Genomic DNA, 16,235 nt, shown 5'->3' on the forward strand with positions numbered 1-16,235 from the left:
TGTCTTTTGGGCACTTAGTTTCAGGCACACCTAGTGCCTCATCGCTCTACCATAATCCTGCATGGGCGTCAGGTGTCAGGCCTATGTCAGGTCCGTTCGTCACGAACACGACTTCCCAATAGGCTGTTATTTCAGTCTCGGTGCAACCCACCATTCTGAATACTCTTGTATCATCGATCCCAGTCACATGTTAGTCACAACCGATAGTTTCAAAGATTGTTTATGTCAGTTCCTCTGTCCCATTAATTAGTGGCTAGATTGTGCCACCACCCGGGGTGAAGAACTTGAATGTTTCTATGGTGTCAGGTGCCACTAATGCGAGCAGCTCACATGCTTGGTATAAACCAGCCCTCTTTGGTATTATTTATAACCCTGCTGATCCTACTGGGTCAAGCAATGTCCAGTGCCAACAGGTTCAAAATCTCGTTGGTCCGTCTGGATCGAGCAATGTTCAGTATCAGCAGCCCTATGGGGCTCAGGTCTAATACCAAAATCCTTACGTTCCATATGGTTCTCAATGATTGGTTAATCAACTTTACACCCTCCAATATGGGCAGTACATCCAGCCTAGCTACGACTAGATTCAGTTCGATAATTTCCCGGGCACTGTTCAGGTACCCTTGCAATAGCAACGAAAACCTTTACAACAACCAGGGCAGCCTTTGTTACAACAAGGGCAACCTTTGTTGCAACAAGCACTATCCGCGCAACAGCAAGGGCAACCTTTGTTGCAACAAGCACTATCCGCGCAACAGCAAGGGAAAAGCATCCAACAACAAGGTCACTTGTAACAACCTCAAGGTCAATCCTTACAACAATTGCAATAAGCTGCGCAGCAGCAGATGCAATATACTCCGCACACCTCTCAACCCATACCCTCGCAGGGCCAACCTCTGCAAACCTAGGGACAAATTTTGCAACCGCAAGGTCAACCCTTGCAACAACAAAACCAACTAGGGTAGCAACAACCCTTGTATACATACCAACAAGGTCAACCCTTGCAGGGGCAGGGTCAAGGTCAATTCCTGCAGCAGCAAGCCCAAAACCCTCTTGTCCTAGGTCAACAGGTTCAGAATCCTTCCGGCCAAGGGCACCAGGTACAAAAACCCTACGTCTAAGGGAAACAAGTGTATCAACCTTATGCCCAAGGACTACAGGTCCAGAATCCTCTTGTTCAGGGACAACAGGTTCATCAGCCCTATGTTCCAGGACAACAGGTCCCATATCCATATGTCCAAGGTCAACAAGCTCAACAACCTTTTAACCCATACGTTGCCTATCAATAACCTATGCCTGGACAGTTTCAAGGTATTCAAGGTCAAAATCCTCCCTATGGTCAAGGTAATCTGCAATGGGGGCAGCCTTAGATGCCATATGGCCAAAATCCCCCACTGTGGGGCCAAAATCCTTACCAACAGGGATGGGATCCTCCCTATGGGCCCGCTTATCGACCTCCCATGCCTTTTAACACTCAATTACCTTTCTTGGCTACACTTGAGTTTCTAGATGTATCGCACCTTACGAATGATCTGATCCTTCATTCGCCGTACTGGCCTCCGGTGTCGTCCAAGATACCAAGTGATTGCCCAAAGTTCGATGGAAAAGCTAAAGAAGATCCTCAGGCCCATGTGATGACATATCACCTCTGGTGCTCGTTGAACTTGTACGTGGACGATTCCATTCATCTTCATCTTTTCCAACGAACCCTCATGGGTGCTGCATTGAAATGGTACATCAAGCTACCTTGAAGTACTTACCATGACTTTAACTCTTTAGCCATGGCTTTCCTCATGCATTTTCAGTTGCCGGTTCGCTATGAAAATGACACCTATTTGCTCACATCGCTTAAGCAAGATACCACGACACACATCTCTGATCACATCCATGAATCGAGACGTAGACATTGCCTGATCAAATTTGAGATTGATGATCATTTTCTCACTGAAGGGTTTACCAAATCATTCATGGCCCCAATTGCTCGCGATATAGCTATGGGTGGATGCGTCACTGAAGAGCAAGCCATCGTTCGTGCCTAGTACTTGGATCTAGTTTACTCTCAGTTTGGCACTTTATACGAGTTATTACCCAATGCTCCGCGGCCATCATCCGATCCCGCAACATCAAAGTCACCAGCGGTTCCTCCTGTTGCTGGGGTTATCGGTTTAGTATCCTAGACCCTTGCTAAAACTTCTTCCAAATAGAAGTCGGTCTTGAGCGCTGCTCCTAATAGTTCATCTCAGAATCCGCCTGGCCCTGGTAAAACCTCAAAGGTCCACACTGTCCAGTCTACTGCAGCGGACAAATCCTCGAAAGGAAAAAAGAAAGGCAAAGGCAAAGCTAAAGCTGATGCCCCAAAACAGGGTCCTCCCAAATCGTCTGCTGGCGAATCTTCACAACGGAAACCTAAGTATCCCTACCTCATTTGTGAGGAGGATCACTACACTAAGGATTGTCCTCGATGATCCAAAGTTAGTCGCCTACTCAAAGGGACCCCTGCTGTCCTCAAAGAGCCATTTCTGTCTCAGCAGACCAACCTTGATCTGCTTCCTCTAGATCTCAAGTGTTCATGATGAGCACACCCATTAATGTGGCTACCCGATCGAAAGATTATCAAACTCCAGCTCTGGCAACTGGGAAAGAGAAAGAAGTTGCACCTTCTTCTTCTACCCTGAGTTCTGGCCCTCTGCAAATTAAGCGCCCTAACCCTGATTCCGCTACGCGGCCACCCTCTTGAGGTGTGCTATGGAAATCCTTGTATAATCCCAACGCCCAAGCCGCTCAACACTACAATATTGTTGAGGATTTGGCTCAGGCGCCATCATCCATGTCGGCTCTTGAGGTACTCCAAAGCTGCCCATCGCAGCGGAAATCCTTGCTGTCAGCTATCGGGGGCATCGATCCCACCGATTCTAATTTGATATGTTTCAATCTGGAGAACCATGTTCCACAACTCCCTCATCAGATTGCCTTTCTTATTCAGGTAATCATCAATGAGAAGACCATCCACCACACTGTCATCGATGAAGGTGCTTCCACCTGCATCATGTCAACTGCATGTTGGAAGGCTATTGGTTCCCCTACACTGAACTAGTCTCTGAACACTTTGGAAGCTTTCGATGGGCGCGATTCGCAACCCTTCGGTGTCTTACCTAACCTTGCCATCACCCTGGAAGGCAAGACAGTGTAGGTCAAAGTAGAAATTGTTGACGCCAATCACAATTATAATCTTCTACTCGGCCAAAGTTGGACTCATACCATGCATGCTGTGGCCTCCTCCTTGTTCCCCGTGATTTGTTTCCCCATCAAGGGAAAAGTGTCACTGTCGATCAGCTATCTTTCTTTGCCTCTTCCTCCTCGGATGTCAGTGTTCCGTACATAAAGCACTCTGGTGCTCCCTATGAGAGTGTAGGGGCAGGTCTCTTCAAAGATTCTGCCTTAATGGAAATTTTTCCACTCCCACCTCTTCATGTTGCCTCTATCAACATGATCTCGGTCAAATCTGATCCCTGGGTCATACCTGCACCAGACCTTGTTGATACTTGGGGCGAGGTTATGTCGCTTAGTCTCGCCGAAGTCAATTACGTGGAAATTGTTTAGGCTTCGAACTCCACATCCTCTGATTCTCATATGTCGAAGACCTCTCTTGATGTGTACTCTCAATCCCCTCGGCTTGGCACTTTGGAATCATCCGATCCCTTAGATGAGACCTTCCTCGCTGATGAAGGTATCATAGAAATCATGTCTCTCAAGGAACCACCATGGATCGATACTCATCATCACTCCTCGTTCTTGCCTCGCCCGACGGTCATGTCTACTTCTTTCAAAGAGTCCTCTTCTCCATTTCCTCCACCGACTTTTGCTCATGAAGTATGGTTGGAAGGAAATTTGGGTAATATTACCCAAATGATGCCAATTGACATTTATATCAAACCCGGTATCGTTGAACATGTTCATATTGGGGTATCTTGTTCTCCGAATGAGATCAAGACATATACTCATCTATTTCAAGAATTCTGTGGCGTGTTTGCATGGGCTTATGAAGAAATGCCTAGCACTGATCCTAGCATTGTGGTGCATGAAATATCAACGTATCCGCACGCAAAGCCCATCCACCAAAGGCTTCACTCCGTGCACCCTAGAAAGGTCGCTGCCATTAAGGGTGAAGTTGAAAGGCTTCTTAAGGCTATGTTCATCTATCCCATCCCCCTTATAGACTGGGTTCCCAATATTGTCCCGCTGACTAAAAAACAAGGCACAATCTACGTTTGCGTGGATTATCAAGATCTTAATCGTGCCTGTCCTAAAGACAACTATCCTACTCCCTTCATTGATCAAATCATTGATGAATGTACCAGGAGCGAGATCTTTTCCTTTATGGACGGTTTTTCTGGTTATAACCAGATTAATATTGCACCAGCTGACCAAGAAAAGACAACCTTTATCTGTCCATGGGGTACGTTCATGTACAAGAAGCTCCCTTTCGGCCTCAAAAATGTTGGGGCCACATTTCAACAGGAAATGTCCTACACGTTTCATGATATTCACAAAATTGTCTAGCGTTACTTGGATGACCTTCCTGCCCATTCTCGTAAGCGTCAAGACCACCCAGACCATCTCCGACAGATATTTCTACGCTGCAGACACTATAACATTTGGTTAAATCCACATAAATGTGTTTTCTGTGTGGAATTAGGACGACTCCTTGGCTTCATCGTTTCCAAGGACAGTATTCGCTTGGATCTGCTAAAAGTCGAGGCCATTGTAAATTTACCCCCCCCATCCTCACTGCATCAACTCCAGAGCTTGCAAGGAAAGGCCAACTTTCTTCGTCATTTTATACCCAACTACACTGGGCTAGCCACAGGATTTACTCGGTTACTCAAACAGGGAACAGCCTTTGCATGGGACGAGGTGGCCCAAAAATATTTTACGATCATAAGGCCGTCCTCATAAATGCTCCTCTGTTGCATCCGCCAGAATATTATCGAGATTACTTCCTTTACCTAGCCGCGACCCCTAGCACCATTTCTATGGTTTTGGTACAAGACGATGACGAAGGCAACGAACATGTAATCTACTACCTTAGTCGAAATCTCCTCGACACTGAAATGCGCTATGCACATGTCGAGAAGTTGGCTTTGGATGTCGTTTAGGCCGTTCAACGCTTTCGGCACTATATCCTTTTACGTACAACTACAGTGATTTCTGAGTGAAACCCTATGACCTATATCCTGACTCGCCAGTTGCTAGGGGGAAAGTATTCTAAATGGATTGTGATCCTACAAGAATTCAATTTGGTCTTCACTACGGCCAAATCTAAGAAGTCACTTGTTTTCGCCAAATTGATTTGTTCCCTTCCTTCGAAGGCTTTCCCTGCTGGTGCAGATGAACAACTTCCAGATGAGACCCTTTTCCTGATTAGCTCCCTTGATCCATGGTACGGTGATATCATCGTGTATCTCCAAACGTCCATGTTCCTGTCTGCGTTGACCAAGGATGATCGTTGAAGGATTCGACATCATTCCCAACCCTATTGTATTATTGGCGATACTTTATACCGTGTTGGTGTTGATTTAGTTCTTCACTAATGCCTTATGATCGAGGAAGCTGAAAGAGCTCTCAATGATTGCCACTTCGAGGCATGTGGTGGTCATATGTCTGGTTACGCTACAACTCAAAAAATCCTTCGCACTGGTTATTTATGGCTGTCTATCTTCAAGGACTACATTCTTGTTGTCCGTAAGTGCCACGAATGCCAAATTTACCAATGCAAGATGCACGCCCCACCCGCTCACCTACACCCTATCATTACCGTTGGTCCCTTTTCCAAATGGGGCATCAATTATATGACATGTAACCCTCATTCAGTAGGGGGCATGGCTATATTATTGTCACTGTGGATTATTTCACGAAATGGGCCCAAGAGATGCCTACATATTCTATAGATGGTAAGATGACGGCTCAATTCCTTTTTAACCATGTTATTTCCAGGTTCGACGTACCCCAAGCAATTGTCATAGACCATGGCTCCAATTTCAAAGATTACATGATGGCAGAGCTGACATCTGCATTGGGCTTGCTCCCTGTTTGCTCGACCCCATATTACCCTCAGGCCAACGGCCAAGTTGAAGCCGTGAACAAGGTTTTGGTCACCACACTTCAGTGTACTATTGGGATGCACAAGTCAAATGGGAATCTCATGCTCTTTTCAGCTCTTTGGGCCTACCAAACTTCAACCAAAGATGCAACTAGTTTTACACCATTCCAGCTGGTCTATGGTTTGGAAGAAACATTGTCGATCGAATGCAAGATTCCTTCACTCAAGTTAGCTATTGAACTCCTCCCCGAAACATCACCTCAAGAGGAACACCTTTTATATTTAGAACGACTAGACGAGACTTGCCATCTCGCCGCCTTGGTTATCGAAGCACAAAAGAAATGGGTCAAATCACATTTCGATCAGTCGGTCTCCCCTCATGCATTCTCTGAGGGTGATTTGGTCCTATTATACGACCAAGCTAACAATAAGATGGGGGCAGGCAAGTTCGAACCTATGTGGCATGGGCCCTATATTGTAAAACGCGTTTTGTAGAAAGGAGCCTATGAGCTTATTGATTATGAAGGAAATCCTCTCGATAAGCCCCAAAACGGGCTTTACCTCAAAAATTACTATGCCTAGGTCATCTTGCATGGTTACTTATGTACATTAGTGTGTGATTCATTTTTGTACAACGTGGTTTTGTGTGATAGTTTTGAAACAACTTTCCTGTTTACTATGCTTTTCTTGCTTTGCAGATGTTTGCAACTCCTCAAATTGGTTTCGCTGATGGTGCTTGCCGTAGTACCCAAAATATATCATCCATGACATGGGCTATCTATGACCCTAACGCTGAGTTGATTGACCTTCAAGGTATTTGCCTAGGTCATACAACCAACAACATTGTTGAATATAGTGCGGTCATCGAACTGTTGTCAGAAGCCATCACTCTGGGCATCAGAGAATTGGTTGTCAACCTGGATTCACATCTTGTCGTCCTTCAACTCAACAGGGAATATTCAGTTAGGAACCTTCAAATATTACGAATGTATCTCCGTATCAATCTATTGGAAAAGCATTTTGATTATATTACATATCATCATATTCCTAGACGCATGAATACATTGACAGATGCATTAGCTAATTACATGTTGGATAGACATTTAGGAACATGTAAAAGATAAGACAAACCATTTGTACCATAATAGATAGGAAAATACAACACACATATATCTATATATATATATATATATATATATATATATATATATATATATATATATATATATATATATATATATATATATATATATGGTGAGAATGTTTGATACATCAGAACCCCAAAAAATAATATGTGTGTCTAAAATAACATCAGCGGCTCGCAGGTCTCATACATCCGTGGCACGCAGGCCTCAAAAAATATGTAAGTACTGGACCTAAGAACTAATCAGCATGGTGGTCATGGTAGCATGAGATGGCTTGTGCAACATGACTCAACAATTGGCAGATCTAATATGAGATTCCCACCCCGTGCCTCTGGTACCGATGGGGCATGTCTCTTGTCCGAGCATACTCCAGGATACCATGAGTTAACCCCTCAAGGTTCCTCGTGATCTCCTCCTCATTATCACTCCCTTCTTGATAAGGGGCGACAACATCAATAGGGCAGGGGATGCACCTGGCTATCAGAGACATCCCAACAGGTCGCTTTGGTCCAACATCTGCATAAACAAGAGAAATGTTATAAGCACATGTATACCAAAAACAATTAAAAAATCTCAAAATTGATTTTTTACCTTCGTCATCGAAGTCCTCTCCATCTGGTAAGGGCATATCTGGATCTCCATGGAAATTAGTTCCTTTGTATGGCCAATCCTCCATGATGATATTCTGTTGTCGTAGCCATGAAAAGAATGTAGGTTAGTATGACATATGCTGACCCCCAGTGATGTTGGGCATAAAATGACTCTAGCGGGCCATCCGCGGATTGCGTGGCGTAGGAGGATCTACCTTATTCAATTGATACTGGAACAGTGGCACTCGTTCTAGGAAGAAGGTCACAAATATAGATCCGAAGCCAAATTGCTTCAGATTCTCCGCCTTGGCCTTGAACAATTGGCGCTTGATGTTCATCTTCATGGCCTCTGCTTAGTTGAAGATCGTAGGAGCTGTGCAGTCAATAACATAAAGGAAATTCGACTTGTTAGTCTCATGTTCTGCCTAGGACCCCGCCACTCTGTTGATAGTCAACAGAAGTACCCTCAGTGTCAAATCCTGAACACTGGAAATCTATATCTTCCCACTCTTGGATTTCAGGGCCTCAGGGCAGTGTTCGACAAGCAGGGAAGATATGCTTGCCCCGATCGGACGTGACCCATACAAGTTCACTGGCTCACCTCTACGAGACAGTCCAGTGATGAAGTAGATATCTGAAGTTGTCAACTCCAACTCCTGGTCACCAATGACAAAAATCTCCCGATTAATGTCCCAAAGGCTTATCAAGTATCAAAGCAACTCGGGCTAGGCTCGCATCCCTGGTGTAAGGAAGAATTTGAGGATCCTGCAAGCCCTCAAAGCCTCCAGGAAATTTGGGTCATTCATTGCCTAGGTGTCAACATATTCATGTTGCCGTTCCTTCCAATCCACCATTTTTGGCGATTCTCTCCTGTAAAAGCCATTAATTGTTGGGTTGTGTTATATTATTTCCACGACTAACCTACGTAGTGAACTAGGGGGTTAGAGGGGGGGTGGAGGCCCCCCTTCGTTGCACTGATTGCGCAGTGAGGGGGTCACAGAGGGCAGCAGCCCCCCCTATCTGGGGGGTTTGAGGGGGGCGGGTAGCCCCCCTCTACGGGGTTCGGGGTAGCGCCCCAGGAATTTTTTTTGGACCTTATATTAGGTTGGGCGAATCTACCTATGGTTTTTTGGTCCATGGTATTGGATGCTTCGGTATGTATAAATATGTATTGTAACATTGAAAGGATTATAATGAAAAATCAAGCTTGTTGTCCCGGCTTTGAGATCCAGTGGGAAAATCTTTGTGTATATGTGTTATGCTCTCGCGTTGTTTACTTTTCTGTGTTTTAGAATTCGTATGCAGGTAATTTCTGTACGAGGTTAAAACCTACATCTGGTATCAGAGCTGTTTTGGCTTCAAGGGGATGCCTTTGTTGCTGAGGGGTTTCGCTCAGGCCTGTGGTAGACCCTGTTCAGTGGGAGATCTGCGAGATCGATTCTGGTGCTGAAAGAAGATGGCGAGCAGTGGAAAGATAGAGATCGAGAAATTTAATGGTCAGAGTTTTGAGTTATGGAGACTCAATATGGAGGATCTGTTGGTGGATAAAGATCAGTGGATCACGGTAGATCCAGGTACTAAACCAACGTGAGTGTCCCATGAAGAATGGAAGAAGTTGGATCGGAAGGAAAAGAGCACAATAGGATTGTTTGTCTCAGATTTAGTATTGCTGAATGTATTAGGGGAAGCTAAGGTGAAGGCTTTGTGGGACAAGTTAGGGACTTTGTACCAATCTAAGTCTCTGGTGAATAAATTGTTCCTGCGAAAAATGCTGTATAACTTGAGGATGAAAGATGGAGACTTGGTGACAAAGCATCTGAACGCATTTAATACTGTGGTAAGTCAGTTAGGATCTATTGATATTAAAATTTCAGATGAAGATAAGTGCATCAATTTTTTGTGTTCTCTACCAGATTCGTGGGATAGTCTGGTTATTGCAATAGGTAGCAATGAAACTGCCTTGCATTTTGATGAAATAGTCTCATCCTTGCTGACAGAGGAGATGCGATGGAAAAATATGGAGAGCCATAATGGTGATGCTTTGTCTATACGAGGATGGTCCTAGAACAGAAACAAAAATAAGTCATTGAGTGGGAGATCTAAATCTAGAGGGAGATCTAAATCTCCAGGAAAACCTGTAAAGGTGGTGTGCTGGAAATGCGGAAAGGAAGGGCACTTCAAAGGGACTGTAAATCTAAAGCTCATGATAAAGGAAAGGGATCTGATGATGCTCCTTCTGCAGAGGCGAAATCCACCTCAGATGAAGGTGGGGATGTGTACTTGGCTTCTTCAAGTACACATGTAGATCATGAGGCATGGTTGATTGACTCAGGTGCATCCTTTCACTTCAATCCCCATAGAGAGTGGTTCTATGAGTATGATAAATACGATGGTGGTGATGTCTTCTTAGGGGATGATAGGAAGGCTAGAATCGTTGGTCGGGGAAAAGTAAAGTTGAAGTTGCAAAGTGGAAGGGTTAGAACTCTTCCGGTGTTCTGCATATTCCTACACTGGCCAGAAATCTGATTTCTGTAAGCAAGTTGGATGATGCAGGTGTAAAAACAATGTTCGAGAAGGATACCTGAAAGATGGTTTGGGGAGCACTGGTATTGATGCGGGGAGTTTGGACTGGAACTCTGTACAAGCTGCAAAGTAGCACTGTTGTTGATGGGTGCAACAATTCTGTGGTTCTTGAAAGTGGAGCAAAAAATCTAGTGGTCTTTAGAGAGAAGACCATGCTGTGGCATCAAAGGCTTGGACATATTGGAGAGAGGAGCCTTCGAATACTTCATGGTAAAGGTATGGTAGAAGGTATGAGTAATAGCTCTCTGGATTTTTGCAGAATCGGGTGAGTTTCCCCTCTGGTGGTAAGAGGGCGAAACAGATATTAGAGCTTGTGCACAGTGATGTGTTTGGACTTGTGAAGGTTCCATCATTGGGTAAGTCTGTGTACTATGTATCATTTATAGATGACTTCTCAAGGAATACATGAATATATTTCCTTAAGAATAAATCTGAAGTCTTTGACAGGTTTAAAGAATTTAAGGCTCTGGTGGAAAACCAGACAGAGAAGAAGATAAAGGTGTTGAGGACAGATAACGGTGGAGAGTTTTGTAGTAAGGAATTTGAAGAATTCTGTAAGAAGTGTGGTATAGCACAGCAAAAGACTACTCCATATACACCTCAGCAAAATGGAGTTGCAGAAAGAATGAACAAGACGTTGATGGAAAGGGCAAGAAGCATGCTCAGTGGTGCTAGGTTAGGACAGGAATTATGGGCAGAGGCGGTGGAGACAACGTGTTACCTGGTAAACAGATCACCTTCATCAGCGTTGGACGATAAAACTCCACAAGAGGTATGGACTGGTAAGAAACCCTCTCTTTCACATCTGAGGGTATTTGGATGTGATGCATATGTACATGTTCCAAAGGAGAGACGGACCAAGTTGGATAGTAAATCTGAAAAGTGCATCTTTATTAGGTATAAGGATGGTTTAAAGGGTTATAAGATTTGGAACCCAACAACAAGGAAGGTTGTGTACAACCGAGATGTGGTGTTCAGAGAGGTGAAAGATGTTATTAAACATGAAGTCCAACCAAAGGAACCTGAAAAGATAGAGTTTGAGCTAAAGGAGGAAGAATTAGACTCTACAGCAGAGGAGGAATCAGAAGATGAAGAGCCACAAACTCCGGGTGTGAGAAGATCAGTTCGAGAAATAACGCAGCCAAAAAGGTATAGTCCATCTGCTTTTTGTTCAAATTTTGCTTTATCTATTACTGATGATGATCCTAGAGCTGTGAAGGAAGCAGTAGATTTAGAGGATGGAAAACTCTGGAAAGAGGCCATGGTTGATGAAATGGAATCTTTGCACAAAAATTAGGCTTGGGATCTGGTGGAGTTTCCGGCTGGAAGGAAGCCCATTAGCAGCAAATGGGTGTTCAAGAAGAAGACAAATGCAGAAGGAAAGGTGGAGAAATACAAAGCTCGGTTGGTAGAAAAAGGTTATTCCCAGGTGCCGGGAATTGATTTTGGTGATATTTTTTCTCCTGTTGCCAAGGTAACTTCTATTAGATTACTTTTATCTGTTGCTGCTACTTTTGATTTTGAGGTAGAACATATGGATGTGAAGACAACATTTCTTCACAGGGATTTGGAAGAGGAGATCTACATGAAGCAACCTGAAGGCTTTGCGGTGAAGGGTAAGAAAGAACTGGTATGCAAGTTAAAGAAGTCTCTGTATGGGTTAAAACAATCACCAAGGATGTGGTATCAGAAATTTGATACGTTTATATGGGGACTTGACTTCACCAGAAACAAAGCAGATCACTGTGTGTATTTTAAATTAATTGGTGACCGTGTTATTTATCTGGTCCTGTATATGGACGATATGTTGCTGGTTGGAAATGACAAAGAAATTATCCTGGATTTGAAGACCCAATTGTCCTCCAAATTCGACATGAAAGATCTTGGTGCTGCAAACTATATTTTGGGCATGGAAATTAAAAGAGATCAGGCAAAGAGGAAGCTCTGCTTAAACCAGAGGAAGTATGTCGAGACAATACTGCAGAGGTTTAATATGCAGGATAGTAAACCGGTGAAGGTTCCTATTCCTGTAGGTGTAAAGCTATCTGTTGAACAGTGTCCCAAGACACAAGAAGAGGAAGAGGATATGTCCTGTGTTCCATATGAAAGTGTAGTCGGTAGCCTGATGTATGAAATGGTTTGTACTAGACCAGACATTGCACATGCAGTGGGAGTATTGAGTAGGTTTATGTCAAAACCAGGGAAGGAGCATTGGACAACAATGAAGCGGGTTTTCAGGTATTTGCGTGGCACTAGTGATTATGGTTTGTGCTACCAAGGAAGACTAGGATTGGACAAAGTTTTGGATATATGTGGCTTTGTTGATGTAGACTGGGCTGGAGATTTGGATCAGAGAAGATCTACAAGTGGGTATGTGTTTAACCTATTTGGAGGTGCAGTCAGTTGGATGAGTAAGAAACAATTTGTAGTGGCACTATCAACTACAGAGGCAGAATACATGGCAGCCACTCATGCAAGCAAGGAAGTAGTTTGGTTGTAGAGATTGTGTTCAAGTATGGGGTTAGTACAGGGAGCTATAAGGATAGACTATGAGAGCAAAAGTGAAATTTTCTTGGCAAAGAACCCTGCTTATCATTCAAAGACAAAGCACATTGATGTTCAGTATCACTTTGTGAGGGATATGATAGAAGACAATAAGGTGTCACTGGTAAAGGTGGACACTTTGAAGAATACTGCAGATGCATTGACAAAATCTGTGAGCTCTGAGAAGTTCTCTTGGTGTAGAGAAACAATGGGCATTTCAGGGTTGAAAAAATGACTAAGCTCTCTTGTGGCCCCTTGTGGAAAGAAAACAACAAGTGGGAGAATGTTGGGTTGTGTTATATTCTTTCCACGACTAACCTACGTAGTGAACCGGGGGGTTAGAGGGGGGGCGGTAGCTCCCCTTGTTCGGGGGGTTTGAGGGGGGCGGGGAGCCCCCCTTTACGGGGTCTGGGGCAGCGCCCCGGGATATTTTTTTTTGGACCCTATATTAGGTTGGGCGAACCTACCTATGGTTTTTCGGTCCATGGTTTTGGACGCGATGGTTTTCGGTCTATGGTATTGGATGCTTCAACATGTATAAATATGTATTGTAACATTGAAAAGAATATAATGAAAAATCAAGCTGGTAGTCCGGTTTTGGGATCCAGTGGGAAAATCTCTATGTATATGTGTTTTATGTGTTATGCTCTCACATTGTTTACTTTTCTATGTTTTAGAATTCGTATGCAGGTAATTTCTATACAGGGTTAAAACCTACATTAATTTGAGTCAATAATCATCCTTGGCACATAAAATTAAAGATTAAATGGTCAATTTTTGAGAACATAGGGTTTTTCCCTATCCACGACGCTGATGCACATGTTTTAAAAACAGTTGTGCCGATCAGCACGGATGGCTTTGCTAATCACCCTCGGCCGACGCGATTCCGTGCTCGGAAATCACGTTGACTGAGGGTGAAAAAGATTTTCAAAAACCTCCCTAGAATCCAAAAAAATGGCTAAAAGCAGAAATAAATAGCATGAAAATGGAGCTCAGGGCTTCGACTGTTACCTGGAACTAGCGGCTCGTCGATTGACCTTACGGATCTCCCACAATCTGCTTCGGAATGATTAGGGAAAAAGTGGGTAAAAAGTCTTCAAAACAAAGGTAAAATGGTAAAAATATATTTACTTTTCCCCTTTTTATTCATTTTTCATGAAAATATTAGGTTTTGTAAATATTTTGACCTATTTTGCCTCAAGGACTAGATAATACACTTTACCTTACTTGTGCAGTGACAGGTGATGGATGTTCGACAATGACGATGAGTTACATTTCAACTCTTTTCTCGACTCGTTAAACTTATATGAAAAGATTGCCGAGTATTTTTTCCCTTTTTGACTCGTTAAAGAGAATAAACAACAGGGGGTCTACTTTCAGCTCTTTCCCGACCCTTTAAAACGAAAATATGGCCGAGCCCTTGTCGTTTCGAACTCGTTAATGAATGTGAAACGTCATGCGCCTAGTATAAGTTTACCCCTTTTCGGCCTAGGAGGCACTATTTACAAAAAAGGTACTCCTTAACTGAAATGGTCAAGCTGTTCTCTCAAGTGCTATTTTCTACCTTTTTGGGCTTGAGAGACACAAATGTACGAAAATAGACCATGTGGAGTTTTCTTTTACGTGTGTTTTTCAAACTCTCTAAACATGAAAAAGATACTGAGATACACCTTTGTCGAACTCGTTAAACTATTAAACGACGTCAGATTCATCACCATGACGAACATGAGCTTCTCCTTCCTAGGGCTCGTTAAACTCACTAAGTTGGATTCGTCCAAAGGATGAACTTACAATGCAAGGATATGCTATCCCCTTAAAGCTTGCGATTAAAAAATAACTGGGGTACCTACCAGAAATGGTGGGGAAGAATTTGGAAGTCCATCAGTCGTGTCGGCAACTCACTCTTGAACATGACACTCTTTGCTTCGTGTCGAGTTGGGACATCCTCCTTTGTATCGTTGACCTTCCTGGGTTTTGGGCCATTCATTTTTCCTTCCATTTGATCTTTGTTACATCATCATGACCACTGATCCCATGGATCCAAAAGCTGCGAAACTCCCAGTTGTGTCGCTGATATGTTCAAGAGTTGTCCTGCTGTAGTTACACTTACCTCTGTTTCTCTGTATCATCCAAAATCATTTTTCATCCTCTCATCTCGCATCGATGATGTGGGATTCATTATGGCCCTCCTTCGACATGGTCGCTTTCCGTTGACTTCAGCTCATTATTTGGGAAGTTGACCGAGAGACTCCCTTTCGGTACCTTAGAGCTTGCATGCCCTATTGGAAAGTTCTACGCACTCGACGACAATTTCACATCATTGGCTTTCGATCGAGTGATTTCACGGGTGTTCGAATTCAGTTCCTGTATTCACATTCCGTGAATTGTGCTGATAATACCTTGAGGACCATTGTCATTATTGGTGGTTTATCTCGCGCTTGTTAACAATTTACATCATTGACTGGTAATCAAGTGGTTTTCTAGCATGTTCGACGTCAACACATCTATTCGCATGCTAGGATCTGTACTTTTATCAGGTCGTGTTGGAGCGCAAGACCCTGGACTCAGATCACAAAAGTCCAGGTTGCGAAGTGGTGTGACATGGTTGTGATGATATGCATGTCTCTTTCAGATGGTTGGCTGTGACCAGACCATGAGTTATCATATGTGATCCTTCTCGTTATTGGATGGTTGTGACCATACCTTGGTTTCATTATGATCCTTTTTGAAGGATGGTTGCGCCCATACTTGGATCCATTTACATGATCATTCTCTGGATGGTTGCGTCCATGTCATGATTCATGTATCATTTGACAGAGATATCAGTTTATGTATATGTATCTGTACTTGCTTGCATGTTTTCCGATGGCAGACCGGTTCCCCGCATTGATTTATAAAGCATTTCATCCCTCACTCCAGCTCAGCCTTCACACTTTAGGGGGAATATGTTACACAACATTTTGTCACTGTCCCTGTACTCCCCATTCCTTGATCCTAGAGGACCTCTACAGTGAACCCCGCATGCTTTGCCTTCATGAAGAAACTCCCATTGTGTCCCTCTTCATGAGCAAACCATTTCTCTTTTGCACCATTTCCCCTACAACTTCTGTTTTTTCCAGTTTACAAGACTGGCGCTAATGGCCTTTGTCCCCCCTGTGTTGATGTGCATAGATTATCACTACTCCTCACGTCGACCAGAGCGACTTAGCTGTGTTCTAGTTGTGCTGATCCTATTATGGAAATTTTTTTAAATTAGAGCCGAAGCTTCCATCTCTA

Source organism: Pinus tabuliformis, chromosome 9, assembly GCF_031772625.1.
Source record: "Pinus tabuliformis cultivar Carrire ecotype Pingquan chromosome 9, CPIR1, whole genome shotgun sequence".
Classification (NCBI taxonomy): domain Eukaryota; kingdom Viridiplantae; phylum Streptophyta; class Pinopsida; order Pinales; family Pinaceae; genus Pinus; species Pinus tabuliformis.